The sequence below is a fragment of the Lactuca virosa genome, chromosome 7 (assembly GCF_052849685.1).
Source record: "Lactuca virosa cultivar CGN04683 chromosome 7, Lactuca_virosa_CGN04683_v6, whole genome shotgun sequence".
Lineage (NCBI taxonomy): Eukaryota > Viridiplantae > Streptophyta > Magnoliopsida > Asterales > Asteraceae > Lactuca > Lactuca virosa.
In genome coordinates, this window is record NC_136432.1 from 14,363,704 (window position 1) to 14,379,964 (window position 16,261).

Here is a 16,261-nt window from a genome sequence, read left to right on the forward strand (position 1 = left end):
TGTGGGCCCCTCGATGATTTGGTGTTGACTTATGTGTTGGGCCCAGCCAGGACTAAATTGATGTGTTCAATTAAAAGTCCTACATCATCACAAATCAGAAATCGGGAAACATAGATTCTGGACAAAGAGATTGATTACGTTCCATGTCTTATGTCTGGGGATATCTTGCAGAACGAAGGATTATATGATCACTTATCTAAGGACACGTAACTGACTGGGTCAGAGTTCAGCAGCAGCTTTTGGAAGCTACAATTTGCTGGTCAAATTTAGAAGGCATACTAGCAATTATAGTTACAGACTTATCCAAGTGGGAGACTGTTGGATTAGGTGTCTAAGCCCATAACTATAATTGGTATGTACTTGAATTGATAGTAGCACAGTCCTTTTGGGTTGCCCTCAAACCTAGCAACTGGACAAGGAAATTATGAAAGGAGAGATATTAATTTATAAGATTAATAAATTAATATAAATGATTTATTAATATGTTAAAAGATTAATATATTAATTAGAAATCATTAGGTTTAATTAATAGTTATCCATAAATTAATCAGAATTAATTTTGGGGTTAAAAGTATTAATTATAAAGTGCAGGGACTAGTTTGCAATTATCAGATAGTTGAGTGGAAGGCTCCAGAACCTCCTTGGAAGGAGGTGGACGAAATCTATAGGGGAAACCCTAAGGATTTCGTCCAAGGGGCTTTGGATAAGGCCTTTGGATTAGCTTAGGCCCCAAGCAAAGGAGTATTAGGGTTTTCCCTAAACCCTAGATCCCTCAGCTATATAAGGAGCCTCCCAGCTCCTAAATTCGGCCACTCCTACCTTGGAAGAAACCCTAGGCCGATTTTTGCATACCCTACCCTCTCTCCTTCAAGTTTCCTTCTTGCTAGTTCTTGGGTGTGATTCCATTAGAGGCATTACATTTGTGGTGCTAGGCTTCCAAGAAGATCAAGTTCAAGAGGATTATCAATTGTTTACTATAACAATTGAAAGGTATGTAGCTCTTAAACCCTAGTTAGTTATTTTCGAAAATAGCCTCCTCCTCTAGGGTTCTTGTTTTGCAATTCAAAGTTATATGTTCAATAGTTAAAACATAGATCCAAAGTAGGTTGCATGTGAACTTAGGAATTGTTTTCTAGTTTATTTGTTTTACCTAAAACCCATCAGTGTGTGTGTAAGAAAGGTGGCGGATTTCTACAAGCTAACATACACTCTCATAGTTTTCCAAAGTTTGTGATGATTTTTGACTTCCATTTCAGGCATCCACATTATTGGTGCTTGGCTCTCAAACTCCAAGGAATCAACTCACTATTAAAAGGTATGTAATTCTTCTAGCTTTTATGTTTAAAGTTCCCCATGCCATGCTAGATAGGTTATGAACCTTGGAAAACAAACTTGCATGTATTCTTAGTAAAACATAGATCCAAGGTTTCTAGGGTTGCATGTACACCATAGGAGTGTTAGAATGCTCAAAACCCATCACAAAACTCACACACAAGAATTAGGATTTCGAGATGGAGGCTAAGAGAGATGGAGGTTGGAGGTAAGAAAAGGGTTTAAGGCCATAAAGTTCTTTAAATAGGGTCCAAACCCTAAAAACTAGGATTTTCCCTCTGGATGAGTACACCCAGCATACGCATATGTACGCCCAACGTACGCAAGGGAATCTGCGTGCATCTTTAAGGACCTACGCCCAGCGTACCCATCTCGTATGCTCAATGTAGGGACCAATTTTGCAATTTTTATGGAATAAATGCTAAAATGAAAATACCTGGAACACTGGTGTTACAAATTAAGGTTGGTTGCACATGATCCCATATCAGTTGGGAAGGAGAACTAAGCACTCCTTATAAGGGGTGTGGATACCTTCTCTATCACAACGTGTTTTAAGGTTGTAAGAGCAGCAGATCCCATAAGAAATTTGCAGTTAAGCATTCCTGGGCGAGAGCAATTCAGGGATGGGTGACCCCCTGGGAAGTTTTCATGCCGGGAGCCCAAAGCGGACAATATTGTGATATGTGTCAGAGGGGGTATTACAAATGGAATCAGAGCTAGGACATGAGTCGATTTGTTCGACAAGGACGTTGAACCCTATAACCCGGGGGGGGGGGGGGGTTGAAGGTTGGTTGCACCTGATCCTACATCAACCGGGAAGGAGAACTAAGAATTCCTCATAAGGGGTGTGGATACCTTCTCTATCACAACACGTTTTAAACTCGTGAGGGCAACAAATCCCATTAGAACTTTAGAGTTAAGCGTGTCCAGGCGATAACAATTCAGAGATGGGTGACCCCCTAGGAAGTTTTCGTGCTGGGAGCCCAAAGCGGACAATATTATGATACGTGACAGATGAGGATGTTACATTTGGGATGTCCTGAAACCAAAGGAAATTTTAGCAATACCCATACAATATCGAAGCAAAATGAGCTAACTTTGCAGGTCCGACAGTTGTGGGAGAAGTCGCATCAAATTCACAACGTTTTCGGCTCTCTTTATGGCTAAGCTGCTAATGAAACTAGCGTCTCTACTAACAATTCCTCCAAGAATGTTCACCCCTAATGGAAGCCTCCTAATGTCAACCGGGAAAAGCCCCTCACGAAGCTTCCTACTATCACATGAGGGCCAAAAGAGCTCGGTTTTCTTGATATTTAACTGAAGGCCCAATTTTTGACCCATCACTTGAATGATGTCCAACGCTTTAGCGACCTCCTCCGAATCTCCAATAAGTGTTCGATCAGCAAAGTACCATGCATGGAGAAGAAACTTGCAATTGTCTCTAATAAGAGTGGGTGCAACACAAGAGCAAAGAGAAGTGGTCCCAAGGGGTCTCGTTGCTGAACCTCAGTGGTGGACGAGATATGTGTGTAACGACCCAAAAATCCAGGGTAAAAATTTCATTTTTCATTATAGTCAAACACAAATGTTACTTAATCCAAACATTCAAAAATATTGCTTAATTAAAACATTTATCAAAGTTACATCCCAAAATCACATAATGCGGAAAACACAGGTGTGTACGCTGCGATCAAGTCGGACCCTTCCTTTCCAAACCAGTGATACCTGAAACCATAAACAAAACTGTAAGCACGAAGCTTAGTGAGTTCCCCATAACATAGCCCACACAATCCACATAATCACATAAACCACATCAACCACATAATCACATAAACCATATAAGCTATATAAGCCACATAAGCCATGCATACAAACGTATAAGGATGCCGTGGACTCCCTCCAGGGTCTTACTCCAGGATGTTGTGGCCACCCCCAGGGTCTTACACCTATATGCCATGGGCACCCCCACGGTCATACTTGGAATGCCATGGGCACCCCCACATGGTCTGACAACCAAGTGTCATGGGCACCCCCATGGTCTTTTCCTGGAATGTCATGGGCACCCCTACATGGTCTGACAACTAAGTGTCGTGGGCACCCTCCCATGGTCTTTACCTGGAATGCCATGGGCACCCCCACATGGTTTGACATCCAAGTGCCACGGGCTCCCCCGGGGTCTTCCATGCAAGTATCACAAAGACAACTAGCATATCACGTACCACATAATCAACTAGCATACCACATAACACATAATGGGCCGACCTTGGTGCATTCAACCCATTGGTATGGTGAGGAGACTCACCTCGCACTGCTGAAGTCTCGCGAATAAATCTCTGGCTGCTGGCTGACCGATCCCCGAACTGTCAATCATCACGCCAAAACCCAATTAACCACTTAGGTTTCAATGCATACCCATAAATCCATACTTGGGGTAAAAGGACCATTTTACCCCTAACCTAGCTTGTTCCAAGCCCAAGGCCCAAACTCACACTCTGAACGCCCAAAAGCCAAATAATCAATCAAGGCCCAACTATGGCCCAATTTTCCAAATTGGGCCCAAACCCCTCACATGGGCCTTACCCTAAAGCCCATCCAAATATCCTAGCCCATATACTTGTTCTCAGATGGCCCAACAAGAACCCAAACCTAATTAGGGGTTTTCACATAAAATGAGGATTAGGTTTAAGTGATCTTACTTAACCTATTAAGGACTTAATCCATTAAGTCCATCACCCCACTAGGCCAAACATACAATGTAATCGGGTATAAGTCATAACATCAATCCAATGGTCCAAAACGCGGGTCCCGACAAGTCCAAACTAAAATCTCCAAGATTAGGGTTTTCTAAACCTTAATTAGGGTTTCTAACCCAAGCACATGCCAATTAGTTCAATGGTTAAGTTTTAGGTTAAATTAGGGTTTCACTAGGCCGGGCACCACCCACTGCCACCTCGGGCGGTGGTGGTCGACGACGATACACGGCGGCAGCCAAACCTCGCGGTGGTTAAGATTCTAGACCAAAATACATTAAAAGCATCCCAAATAATAGTCCAATCACATGTAAGAGCACACAGCCACCCAAGGTGGCGGCAGAATGGCGGCATGAGGTGGCAGCCACCACCTAATGGTGGTGGTAGTGGGTTTCCTCGGTTTTCCGGCCAAAAACAACACACATACACGCCTGAAACACAGCACCACTGGAATACACACCAAATCAAGCGACAGACGGTGGTTGGAGATGACAGCCACCACCTCACGGTGTTGGTGGCGGGTTTTCTTCATTCCCTGCCAAATAATGCACATACTACACCATTAATTCTGAAAGCAGCCCTTACATGCGAACACATACACACTCAGCCACCTACAAGGCGGCAGAACGTCGCCGAAATGCAACAGAAATGGCGACCAACAGGCGGCGGTGGCGAAAACGGCGATTATAACCCTATACACACCAAAAAGGAACGAAGGAGATGAGAGAATAGATGCAGTTAGCCTTACCGAGAGCTTTCCGATCGCACACGCCCCGTGTTTCGTCGGTCACAGCTTCATCTTCGTTCTTGGTGGGGTTTCTCCGGCCGTTCACGGCGTCACTGGCAGCAGCAGGGGATGTGACAGTGGCGTTCGAAGACAAGGTAACAAAGGGTAGGGCGGAAGTCAGAGTCGACGTGGCAGCGGCGACTGAGAAGGATCCGAAGGTGGTGGCGGCTGAAGAAGTGTGGCTAGGGTTAGGGTTAACATGGATGAGTAGGGTGACAAGTTTTAACCCGTCTCAATTGAACTTCTTAACGTTTTGACACTTCCGGCCCCTCCCCCTCAATTCTTTTCAATCCAAGTCCATATTTTACTCTTTAGCCCCTGCTTCCAAAAATTTATTCAATTTAAATCCAATAATTACCAAACAGCCCTCAGCCTTCATAATTTTTTACAAAATAAATCCTGGAATTACACTTTTAACCCCTAAAAGTCCAAATTATATCATTTAACTCCCCGAAACTAACACCCTGCTAAATTATAATGTATTTTAGGGTTACTATAAAATAATATAAAATATAAATTACATCTTGGGGTTCAGGGTTTATTATTTAATTACTTAATTTCAAACACAAAGTTACAGTGTGCCTCCTAGATAAAACCTTACTGTTTGACCATATAGAAATTATACCCACAAGGATATAGAAGATCATCTCAATCTGACCTCATGAAAAATGCAGATCTGTCTAGAAGGTTAAAGACATTGGATAAATCCACGGTAAGATGGAAAGAGACTCGTCGTCGTGACGCTCACTCAACACTCTGTTGACGCTATGTAATACGACATCAGCGCCACCGGACACTCCTTCGACCCCGAACTGAAAATCATTGAGATATTTGGTCATCTCTTTTCTTTTCTTTTCTTTTCTTTGTGTTAATATTGTGTGTATTTTGAAACCAAAATGAATTGAATACACATAAAACCTATATATAAAAATCAGAAAATTAGTTTGTCTGTTTGTGTACATGGCTAATTTTTTAGGCCAAATAAATTTATGAATATTCATCCGAAGGTCTTAAAATTTTGTTGGAAAAGGATCTAGATGATGCCACCACCCCTTGACTTTTGACCATACTTATTTCTCACATAAAACGTGTTTTATTATTGTAGTTGATAGGCTTTTTAAAGTCAATTTTTATTAACCATTTAAATTCTATTAAATGTCTTTATAGATTTCGAGTTTCCTACAATTAATATCTTCTTTCAGTAATAATTTGTTTAAAATCTTTTTTATATTTTCAACTTTAATTTTTTATTAGTTGATTAATTAATATATTCCATTTAAATATCTAATATCAAATATTAAATTAATAACAATTATATCATATTTTTATTGTTTTTATATATATATATAACTAAATGCATCATATTATTATTTTTTATATATTAAAAAAACACCGACATGGTTATTCTCTAAATTTTCCATATTGTAATATATTTATTTCATTGAATAATATTGTCAAATAATGTTTCTTATTAAACATTTGAACGTGCGTTTTAAAATGATAAATTGGGTGAAATTTTTTTTTAAAGAATTTATATGGATAAATATAGAATAGTTATTTAAAACAAACTTATACAATGGTCAATAACTAGGAAATGTTTATGATAATAGGTTTTGTTAAATAAAATACATAGAATATTGATATGACCAAAAAGATTTTAAAACAAAACTTTATCGTTGGTTATGAATTTAATTGGGCGTGTTAAGCATCATATTTTAATAACCTACCAATCTTTTGAAAAAATTGAATAAATAAAGAACAACATGCAATTGAATCGGTTTTTTTTCACATTATTCATTAATTTTTTTCTCTTTTCTACAAAAAAATAAACAGTTTTATGCCAACGCGTTTAGCATTACGTGCTCACCTTAAACTCAAACATATAATAAGTAAACAAGGTCAACTTATATATCGGCTATCGAGTGATTTTTTTATCCGTCTTATGGTAAAAGGACTCCGAGAATTCATTTGCAATAATCATAATAAAATGAAAATAAATAGTTTTAAATTGATTATTTTCAAATAAATGGATCGATGAATAAGCAAGTTTACATTGTAAAATTGTTCTAAAGGATAAGACGTCATAATTTCTAATTTTCTATAGGAAAGCTGTACATTTTTTTAAAAGATTTTGGAACTAGGTTTGAAATTATTCTTGCACTTTTAAAGCTAAATATACATTTATGGATTTCAGAATATGCTTATTTTATATAGTCATATAGTCATGCACTATTGTTAAACATAACACTATACTATTGCAATTCTATCGAAATTGAGCGTGGATTATTGAGAAAGTACTATGGATTTCAGGATAGGTAATGTAAATATGGAGGATATAAATGTTGGTGATAGGTTGACGCGGGTCTACAAGCGAAAATCTAGAAACTTGGAGGGCCGAAATGGAAATACGAAAAACACGTAGAAGTTAAGTTGGATACACTATAAGGCTATGTTTGACATACTAATTAAAAAAGTCGTGGTTAGCTCAAAAGCTAGTTAGGGATGTCATCGGGAGCAAACGGGGGGGGGGGGGGGGGGGGGGGAGTAGCAAAGGTACTCCACATCTTTTCATTAATAATTCAAGAAGACAGACAACGAAGCATAAGTCATAATCAAATGTCACAAGCTACTATGGCGTTCAATGTTAGACATGGAAATAGTGATAACAATAAGTCAAGATCTTATAGTAGTCATAATCACAAAGGCTTTAAGAAGAATCAAGCTTTCTGTACACATTGTAAGAAAGTTGGGCATACACAAGAAAAGTGTTACAGGTTGCATGGTTTCCCACCAGGATTTAAATTCACAAATAACAATGATAATAAAGCTAATTTTCTTGCTGTCCTTGGTACAAATTATGAAAAAAGTAACAAAGCATCCGAGTTGAATGATGGTTTCACAAGCTAAACTGATGCTCAGTGTCAACGGTTCATTGCTATGCTTTCAGGCAAATTAGCTTCTTCAAATATAGTCACTACTTCATACGGTTTCAAAGCAGGTACCCATTATATTCTAAATTCAAGTTTTGGATGATATACATCAACATATGGATCATAGATTCAGGGGCAACAAGGAAAAGCAATGATCAAAGTCTGTTTGTTGACAAACAAAAGATTTTTAATACCAGAGTTGATGAGTTGAGAACTCTTTAGATCGATTAGATCTTTAACAGGTAAAACAATAAGAATAACAAATACTGGAACACTCAATGAATCAATCCGTATGTCGAATGATTAAAATATAGTCACACCTCAGAAGAGCTCGACTAAGAACTTCCTCTGTAGAGGTGTGCTAGGGTTTACAGTACAATCAATATGATAATAATGAAATGCGTTAATGACAAGGATGCATGCATGCACCTTATATACTAAACCCTAGAAAGATAAGCACGGTTGGACAGGCCCAAACCGAGAGTACATAATGGACCGAACTACTAAGGCCCAATGGCGCAACCCTTTAAACCCAACAATCTCCTCCTTTGCGCCAATTGAGGCGAGAGACTACTTCGGTTGAGTAACTGTAGTTTTCCTCACAGTCTTGAACAGCTTGGGGATGATGGCAAGAACAGTTTGACGGAAAAGAATATACCACCAAAGCATATCAGTAAACATCTTTTTATCGGCTTCGCTGTTCTGATTACACCCGTGTATGATATCGAGAATATGCTCCAAGCAGGCAGTGGAGAACAGGTGTTTGTCAATAAGAGCGAACAAGCACTTTTGACCTTCGCCCCTAATGAACATGACCGTATGAAACTTGGGGTCAATTTTACCCTTAACCATCACGTTGATGTCACTTGCCTTCCCAATTGGCTTGATTGTGGGCTTCTTCTTTATGGCAGAGGCAATTTCCTGATCCATCTTTGCGACTTCAAGAATGTAACACACCAGCATTCGCTTGATGTGATCTATAATAGGCTCATACTCCTTTTGATTAGTCAGCAAAATGTTGTTCAGGAGAATCCAATCATGAGGATTCAAATTTGGCAGATCAGCCAGGGAAATCATATGAACCGAACTGTCTCAGCCTCGGGTCACTTTGAACTTGATGTTGATAAACTTCCTTGCTGAAGTGGGTTTCAACACCTTGACTGTTGTGATTTTCTAATTACTCCAAGTCAGGTATTGAGGCTGAGCGAACTCAAGATAGTACTCAAGCAAATCTCGATCAACCTTCGGATCAGGAGAGGGAATGGCCACCGTTGACTCAAAAAAATGAAAAATGAATGCCTTTCGGGCGATTGGCATATCAAATTGAGAATCCTTGGAATTTTCAAGAGCGAATGAAAGAACCGGTTCGAGCCAATGTGTGCTTGGAGCTTCAATTACCTCCCTCTGAAGCTTTTCCATAGACCACAGAGGAAACACAGATTTCCTCTGTTCTAAGACTTCGTTCGCTTTCCTCTCTTTATCAAACACTTCCTTCGCTTTTCGAACCTTTGCCTCAATCTCTCGATCATCAGGCTTAACTTTGAGGCTTTCGGTTTTAGAAGCTTTTTCTCCTATATCAGTCTCGTCATCGATTTCAACCTCATCATCATCACCAATCTTCTTCTTTCGTTTGTCCTTCATACTGCCCGAAGCTTCATCACCCTTCAGCTCCAAAAGATGTAGAAGAATGGAGTGTACATCACCAATAGAGCTTTTAACCACTGCACGCTCAGACTTTAATTCGTCAATTTCCTTGGTCGCAGCCTTGAGCTTCAGATTCTGAATTTTAAGCTGAGAAGTTCGTTTATCCAGCTCATCCATAATCCCGTTTTCGACGGCAAGTTCAGCTTCAAGTTGAGTGAGACGTGCATCAACTGAAGTGTGAAGCTCAGTGTTGGCGGTCTGAATTGCTTGGCGTGTTTCCTCAAAATGCTTCTTTTCAGCCTCCAGTGAACGTGTAAGATTATCAATAGAAGCATTCACTGTTTGAGCATTCTTCTGAGCAGCAGCTTGGAGAGAATCAAGAAAGAGTTGAGCATCAGAAACTAGTTTTTCGACATTTGCGGTCGCTTGCTTGCAATCCTTGGTGGAGGCTTCGACTGCAATAGAAGCTTTCTGACAGGTGGAATAGGAGGCATCAATAGCTTTAACAGCATTAGAGATGGAAGTGTCATGCTCTTTGACAAAGGTTGCCAACAGAGCCTTGATTGCTGCTTCGGAATATGCACTGCCAGAAGAGGAAGAAAGCAGTTGATCAAGCTTGTCATTCATAGTATTTAAATGCTTCTTCGTGACAAGAGCGTCATCATCATCATCGCTCTGTACTCGATAAGGACTAAAGTAAACAGAGTCGAATTCCATGTGTTCTCCGCCAAGAACAGGTTCAGATTCGTGTGAAGGAGGTGGGGATAAAGGTGTGGAGGTAATCGGGGGATCAGAACCGAAAGTAGATGCCCCCGTATCAGATACATTGACACGAACAGTAGGTTCGGTTGGAGAAGTAGTAGTTGTAGTAACTTCGGTGAATAAAGGGGTTGGAATTGGAATCGATGTGGTAGTTGAAGATGAAATGAGTGGAGGAAAGGGAGCAATAGTAATAGGAACCGACTGTGTAGGAGAGTGAGGATGTGAGGTTCGGTTACCTGCATTAGTTGGTGATGGTGGAGGCGAATTACCTCGAGGCGGACTTTCGGTTTGAGAAACGTCGTCTTCAGTGGACTCGGGGTCTGGCTGTGGGTTAGATGGAACATAGTCAGAGTCACTTGAAGATGGGGAAGGAGACTTCAGCTTGTGAGCTTTCTTCTTGGTCTTTCGTTTCTTTGGAGCAGTAGGGGCTGCATGTTCAGACTTGCGCTTCTTGGGAGTATAAAATTTTGAGGATTGACCTTCCTTTTCCCCTTTTCTTTCAGGCTTTTTCCCTCTTTTCGCTGGTTTAACTGCTGCGTCTAGTGAACTTTGCATTTCTGGAGTAAGCTGCCTAGGCCCTGTAGGGGGTAGCTTATTGTACTCAGTTATAACCTTGCTTTCATTGGCAACACACCTGTACATAGATTCCGGAACCGAACCAATTAATAGATATTTGGAGGGATCTGAGACAAGGATCCTCATCGTGTGGAAAGTAGCAATAGATGACATCAGTGAATCTGCCACTGTTGGAACATGAAACTTTTCCATCGCCCATTGAGTTACAAGAGTCCAAAACCTAGCACAATAAATTTCAGAGTACCTTGAAGAAGAGCTTATACTCTGAACCAGTTGAGACCACAAGATTGATCCAAAATCCATGTTAACCCCATGGTACAAACCATAAAGGAGGGTCATGGACGCCCTGCTCGCTCCATCAGAACCTGCAACCCTCTCCGATAAACCCTTGGAGAGGAGGGTAAATAGACCGTTCCACTGAGGAGGAAGACATGATTTCTTGAACTTTGTGACAGTGGTGAGAAGCTCAGTGTACCCCATATCATATAACATTGCGAAGAGTTGAGTGGTGGTAATGGAATCAGGGTTAATCATGGAGTCGTCGACAGCAAGCCGTAGCAGTAAACAAAACCTAGCTTTTGAAATCGACGTCTTTTGATTTACGATCTCAAAGAAAATACGCTCCTTAGCTTTATCGTAGACAATAGTTGAGTAAACTTGAGAAAGCAGGGACATGGGAACACATTCAACCTGCGTGAGAGCAATAACCAGTGGGGAATACTTGAGACATTCGACCACATGAAGCATGTACGTATCATAGACGAATGGATTCAGTTCGATGATAAGATTCTGATTGGGTTTGATGGTCAGAAGAGATGACTGAGCAGTTTCTTCAAAAACATAGGAAGATTCAGCCATTGTTGTAGGTGTGAAGAAGAAGATGAACATGAGATATTTGCCAGTGTTTTCTTGAGAGAATGGAGATTTGGTAAAGTAGCCCAAGAGGTGTGAGAAACCTTTATATACCATCGCTAGAAGAGAGAAAGAATCCACAGTAATGATTCGACGATCTTCTGAATCGACGCCTGAAAAAGCGTGATTTGACAGCTGGGTTTCCCTAGGAAGACGTCATCAGGCGTGATATTAGGTACCGTTTCAAATTCACGCGCCTTTCCATCCTTATCTCCTTTTCAAATTCTGAACCGTTTCAAATTCATGCTGACTCACCCTTATCTTTTTTTTAAATAAATCAACTCCACCGTAAAGAACCGAAGCTATATGTCTGAAAATAGCTCATTAGCAACCGAACAAGAGTTTGGAAAAATCGTAAAGATTTTCGTGCAAGATAGTGTGAAAGATAAAGAAATAAAGCAAAATTTATGTGGGATATAAGTGATGTCAATCAAGACATGAAGCAGTGGATCCCGGGCACGAATCTCTTCCTTCAAAGTCAAGGGAGACTTCAAAGTGGTTGTGTGGTTCCCCGTGAAAATACGATCAAATACTTGTTAAGAAGCATTGAAAGGCATCTTTTTATTATAAGGCTATTGATGGTGGTTGAGCTTCAATCCATGCTTTGGTTCTTGACATAAGACCGAAAGTGGACGAAGTACTTGTGAGACCGATGTAGCCTGTTAAACAAGTAGGTTTGATCATTTTTCAGTGACTTGTTGATAACTGTAGAAATCTCAAAAACAAAATTAAACTGGATCTTTTGGGAAGAAATGCCTTGGTGTTAGACAGTTTCATAAAGATCGCACAAAAATAAAAAAGAGATTTTGTGGTACTTTCCACTAAAGTGGTTTCGTTAAAGCATGGGTGAAAACTAGAACATTTGATTTGTTCACCATTAATTCATTATTGGTGTTGGATTTTGGGTTTCACTTAGCACGTGGTAAAACGAAGCTAAGATCATTAACACAGATGTTGTGTAACCATAAACCTCAGCGGAAAATTTTGAGAGTCTCAAGGGTTACAATGATGAACCGAAAGTAGATGGAGAAAAGTGATAAGGAGGTTAGAGAACCGAAAGCACCTCTGCTATATAGTAAGGACCGAGCAGACAACTCTTAACTCAAGATGAGACGAGTAAGGTGGCTCATGACATAAGTGATTTTATCAGCCTGATTGGAAGATTTGATTTGTGTATATCAAATCAGTAAGGCTACACTTGAAGTCTTTGAGGCTTTGGTCGACATACAACAACATGCTTCTAGGGACACTTAGCTAGTACTAAGATAAAGAAATGTATACCTGTCCCAGCTCCATCATTGAATGAACGATGATACCTTTCAGTGATATTTTTGGAATTTTTGACTATAATGAAAAGCAACATAAACAAAACAAAAAAAATCAAAAAAAGAATATTTTTGGATTTTATAAATTTTCTGAAAAAGAATTAAAAAAAACAGAAAGGAAAATATTTTTGATTTTTATGAATCGAAACAAAGTGAGAAAAGACACATACAATGTACAAACTATACAACCGAAACTTCACCTAAAAGTAGTGAAGCGAAATAGACCGAGCGTTCGATTCATTTCGGTTCCCAAAAAAAATCAGGAGCTGAAATAGACCGAGCGTTCGCTCTATTTCGCGTTCGGTTCATTTCGGTTCCCAAAATATCAGGAGCCGAAATAGACCGAGCGTTCGCTCTATTTCGCGTTCAGTTCATTTCGGTTCTCAAAAAAAAATCAGGAGCCGAAATAGACCGAGCGTTCGCTATATTTCGCGTTCGGTTTATTTTGGTTCCCAAAATATTTGGAGCCGAAATAGACCGAGCGTTCGCTCTATTTCGCTTGATAAATTTTAATGAGGCGAAAGCGATTTCGGTACTGACTCAGCTTCCATCATTCCTAAGCCTTGTAAAATTTTGTTAAAGCTTGCTTCTGGTAAGGCTTTTGTAAATATGTCAGCTGGTTGATCAGTGGTTCGAACAAAATGGATTTCAACATTACCATCCTCCACGTGATCCTTGGTGAAATGATACCTTAGTGCTATATGTTTCGTCTTTGAGTGTTGCACTGGATTGTGACATATACTTATTGCGCCTTCAGAGTCACAATACAAAGGGATTTTCTTCATGTTCAGGCCATAGTCTCTAAGTTGAGTTTGTATCCATATGACCTGTGAGGTACAAGACGATGCGGCTATGTACTCCGCTTCGGCTGTGGAAAGAGACACACATGTTTGCTTCTTCGATTTCCAGCTAACGAGTTTGCCATCAAGAAACTGACACCCGCCAATTGTGCTCTTTCGGTCCAGTCCACATCCACCTAGATCGGCATCAGAGAATGCTTGTACGAAGAATTCTGATTTAGCCGTGTACCATAAACCTAGAGATGAGGTTCGCTTCAGATATCGAAAAATATTCTTCACAGCCATCATGTGAGGTTCGCGTGGATTAGCTTGAAACCTGGCACAATAACAGACAGAAAACATTATGTCTGGTCGACTAGTTGTTAGATACATTAAGGACCCTATCATTTGGCGATAGAGGGTCATGTCAACAGCAGGTTTTTCCAGAGAAGGTGTTAACTTCGTGCCAAACGCCATAGGAACCTTCACTTTTGATTCTCCCATCATTCCAAACTTGGCTAGTAAGGTCTTGGTGTAAGCCTCTTGATTAATAAAAATGCCTTCGGGTCCCTGTCTAATATTCAACCCAAGGAAAAAGTTAATTGGACCCATTGAGCTCATCTCAAACTTAGTCTCCATGAACTTCCTGAATTCAGCTGTGAGGCTGGGATTCGTGGAACCGAATATGATATCATCGACATAAATTTGGACGATCATAAGGTGGTCACCTTCTTTCTTACGAAAGAAGGTTGGGTCAACCGAACCTTGTTTAAACTTAGACATTTTTAGAAATCGAGTAAGTGTTTCATACCATGCCCTAGGAGCTTGCTTCAGACCGTAAACCGCCTTGTCCAGAATGTAGCAGTGATCTGGATACTTTTCGTTCACGAAACCAGGTGGTTTCTCTACGTACACCGTCTCTTCTAATTCTCCATTTAAGAATGCACACTTGACATCCATTTGGAAAACTTCAAAGTTTTTGTGAGCAGCGTATGCCAGAAAGATCCGAACAGATTCTAGCCTTGCTACAAGAGCGAAGGTTTCTTCATAATCTATCCATTCTTCTTGACAATATCCCTTGACCACCAACCTTGCCTTGTTGCGAATTACATTTCCCTCTTTATCCAGCTTGTTCTTGAATACCCATTTTAACCCAACCACAAATGCATCCTTTGGTGTGGGAATCAGTCTCCAGACACGATTTCGCTCAAACTCGTGGAGTTCGTCTTGCATTGCCTGTACCCAATCGGAGTGATTGAGTGTAGTAGAAACCGTTTTTGGTTCAACTTTGGAGACAAATGAATTAAACATGCAAAATTCCACTTGAGAGAATAATGCAGTTTGTTTCGCTTTCAGTTGAGAACGTGTGAGAACTCTTTCCGATGATTCACCAATGATTTGAGTTTCTGGATGATCTTTTGTCCATTTGGTGAGGGTAGAGTAATTTGGATCATAGGAGGGATCCAGTTCAACATTTACTTCTTCTTCGAATTCTTACTGTGTATCATCATTTTCATTATTTGTATTGACATTCTCCCCCTCGAATGATGAAACAGTTTCGGCTTCAGGCTCAGAATTCTCCCCCTCGATTGGAAGTTTAGTGGGTATGGTGGTTGATGGATTCTCCCCCTGGATAGTAGAATTGGAAGATTCACTTGGCTTTTGAGATTTTTCAGATTCTTGAGATCCACTGGAACTGGAAGGTTCGCTTTCCATGATTTTAGCAGCTTCGTCAATTACCTTCTTCAGATTATCTACTTCGTTGTCAGCTGCTTTCGCTTCAGAGAGAATAACGGTCTCTGGTTCATCAAAGAGCTTCATATATTCTTCAAATAAGTTGGAAATGGGAATCGAGACTTGACCAGTTTGAGGAAAGATTTCATCCGTTGGTTCTTTGCTTGATGTGAGTTTCTTCACGTAGTTATCATCAAACGACACGTAATATGTTTCTTCAATTTTCTTTGATCGTTTATTCAGAACCCCGTATGCTTTTGAAGTAAGCGAATACCCAAGAAAAATTCCTTCGTCTGCCTTCACATCAAACTTGTTTCTGTTTTCTTTAGAATTAAAGATAAAGCATCTTGAACCGAACACATGGAAAAACTTGACGTTAGGCTTGCGGTTGTTTAGAATTTCATAAGGAGTTATTGTGAATCACTTGTTGAGTAAAGACCGGTTCTAGGTGTAGCAAGCGGCGGCAATAACATCAGCTCAGAAATAAAGGGGCAACGAAGCGAAGCTGAGCATGGTTCGGGCTGCTTCACACAACGGGCGATTTCGCCTTTCAACGACCCCATTTTGTTGTGGAGTATGGGGAGCAGAAAAATTATGAGACACTCCCTTTTCAGCAAGAAATTCTTCAAACACTTGGTTTTTGAATTCCAACCCATTGTCGCTACGAATGTTTCTAACAACCTTTTGCAGTTGCAGCTCTACTTGCTTTATAAAGACTTTGAGCTTAGGC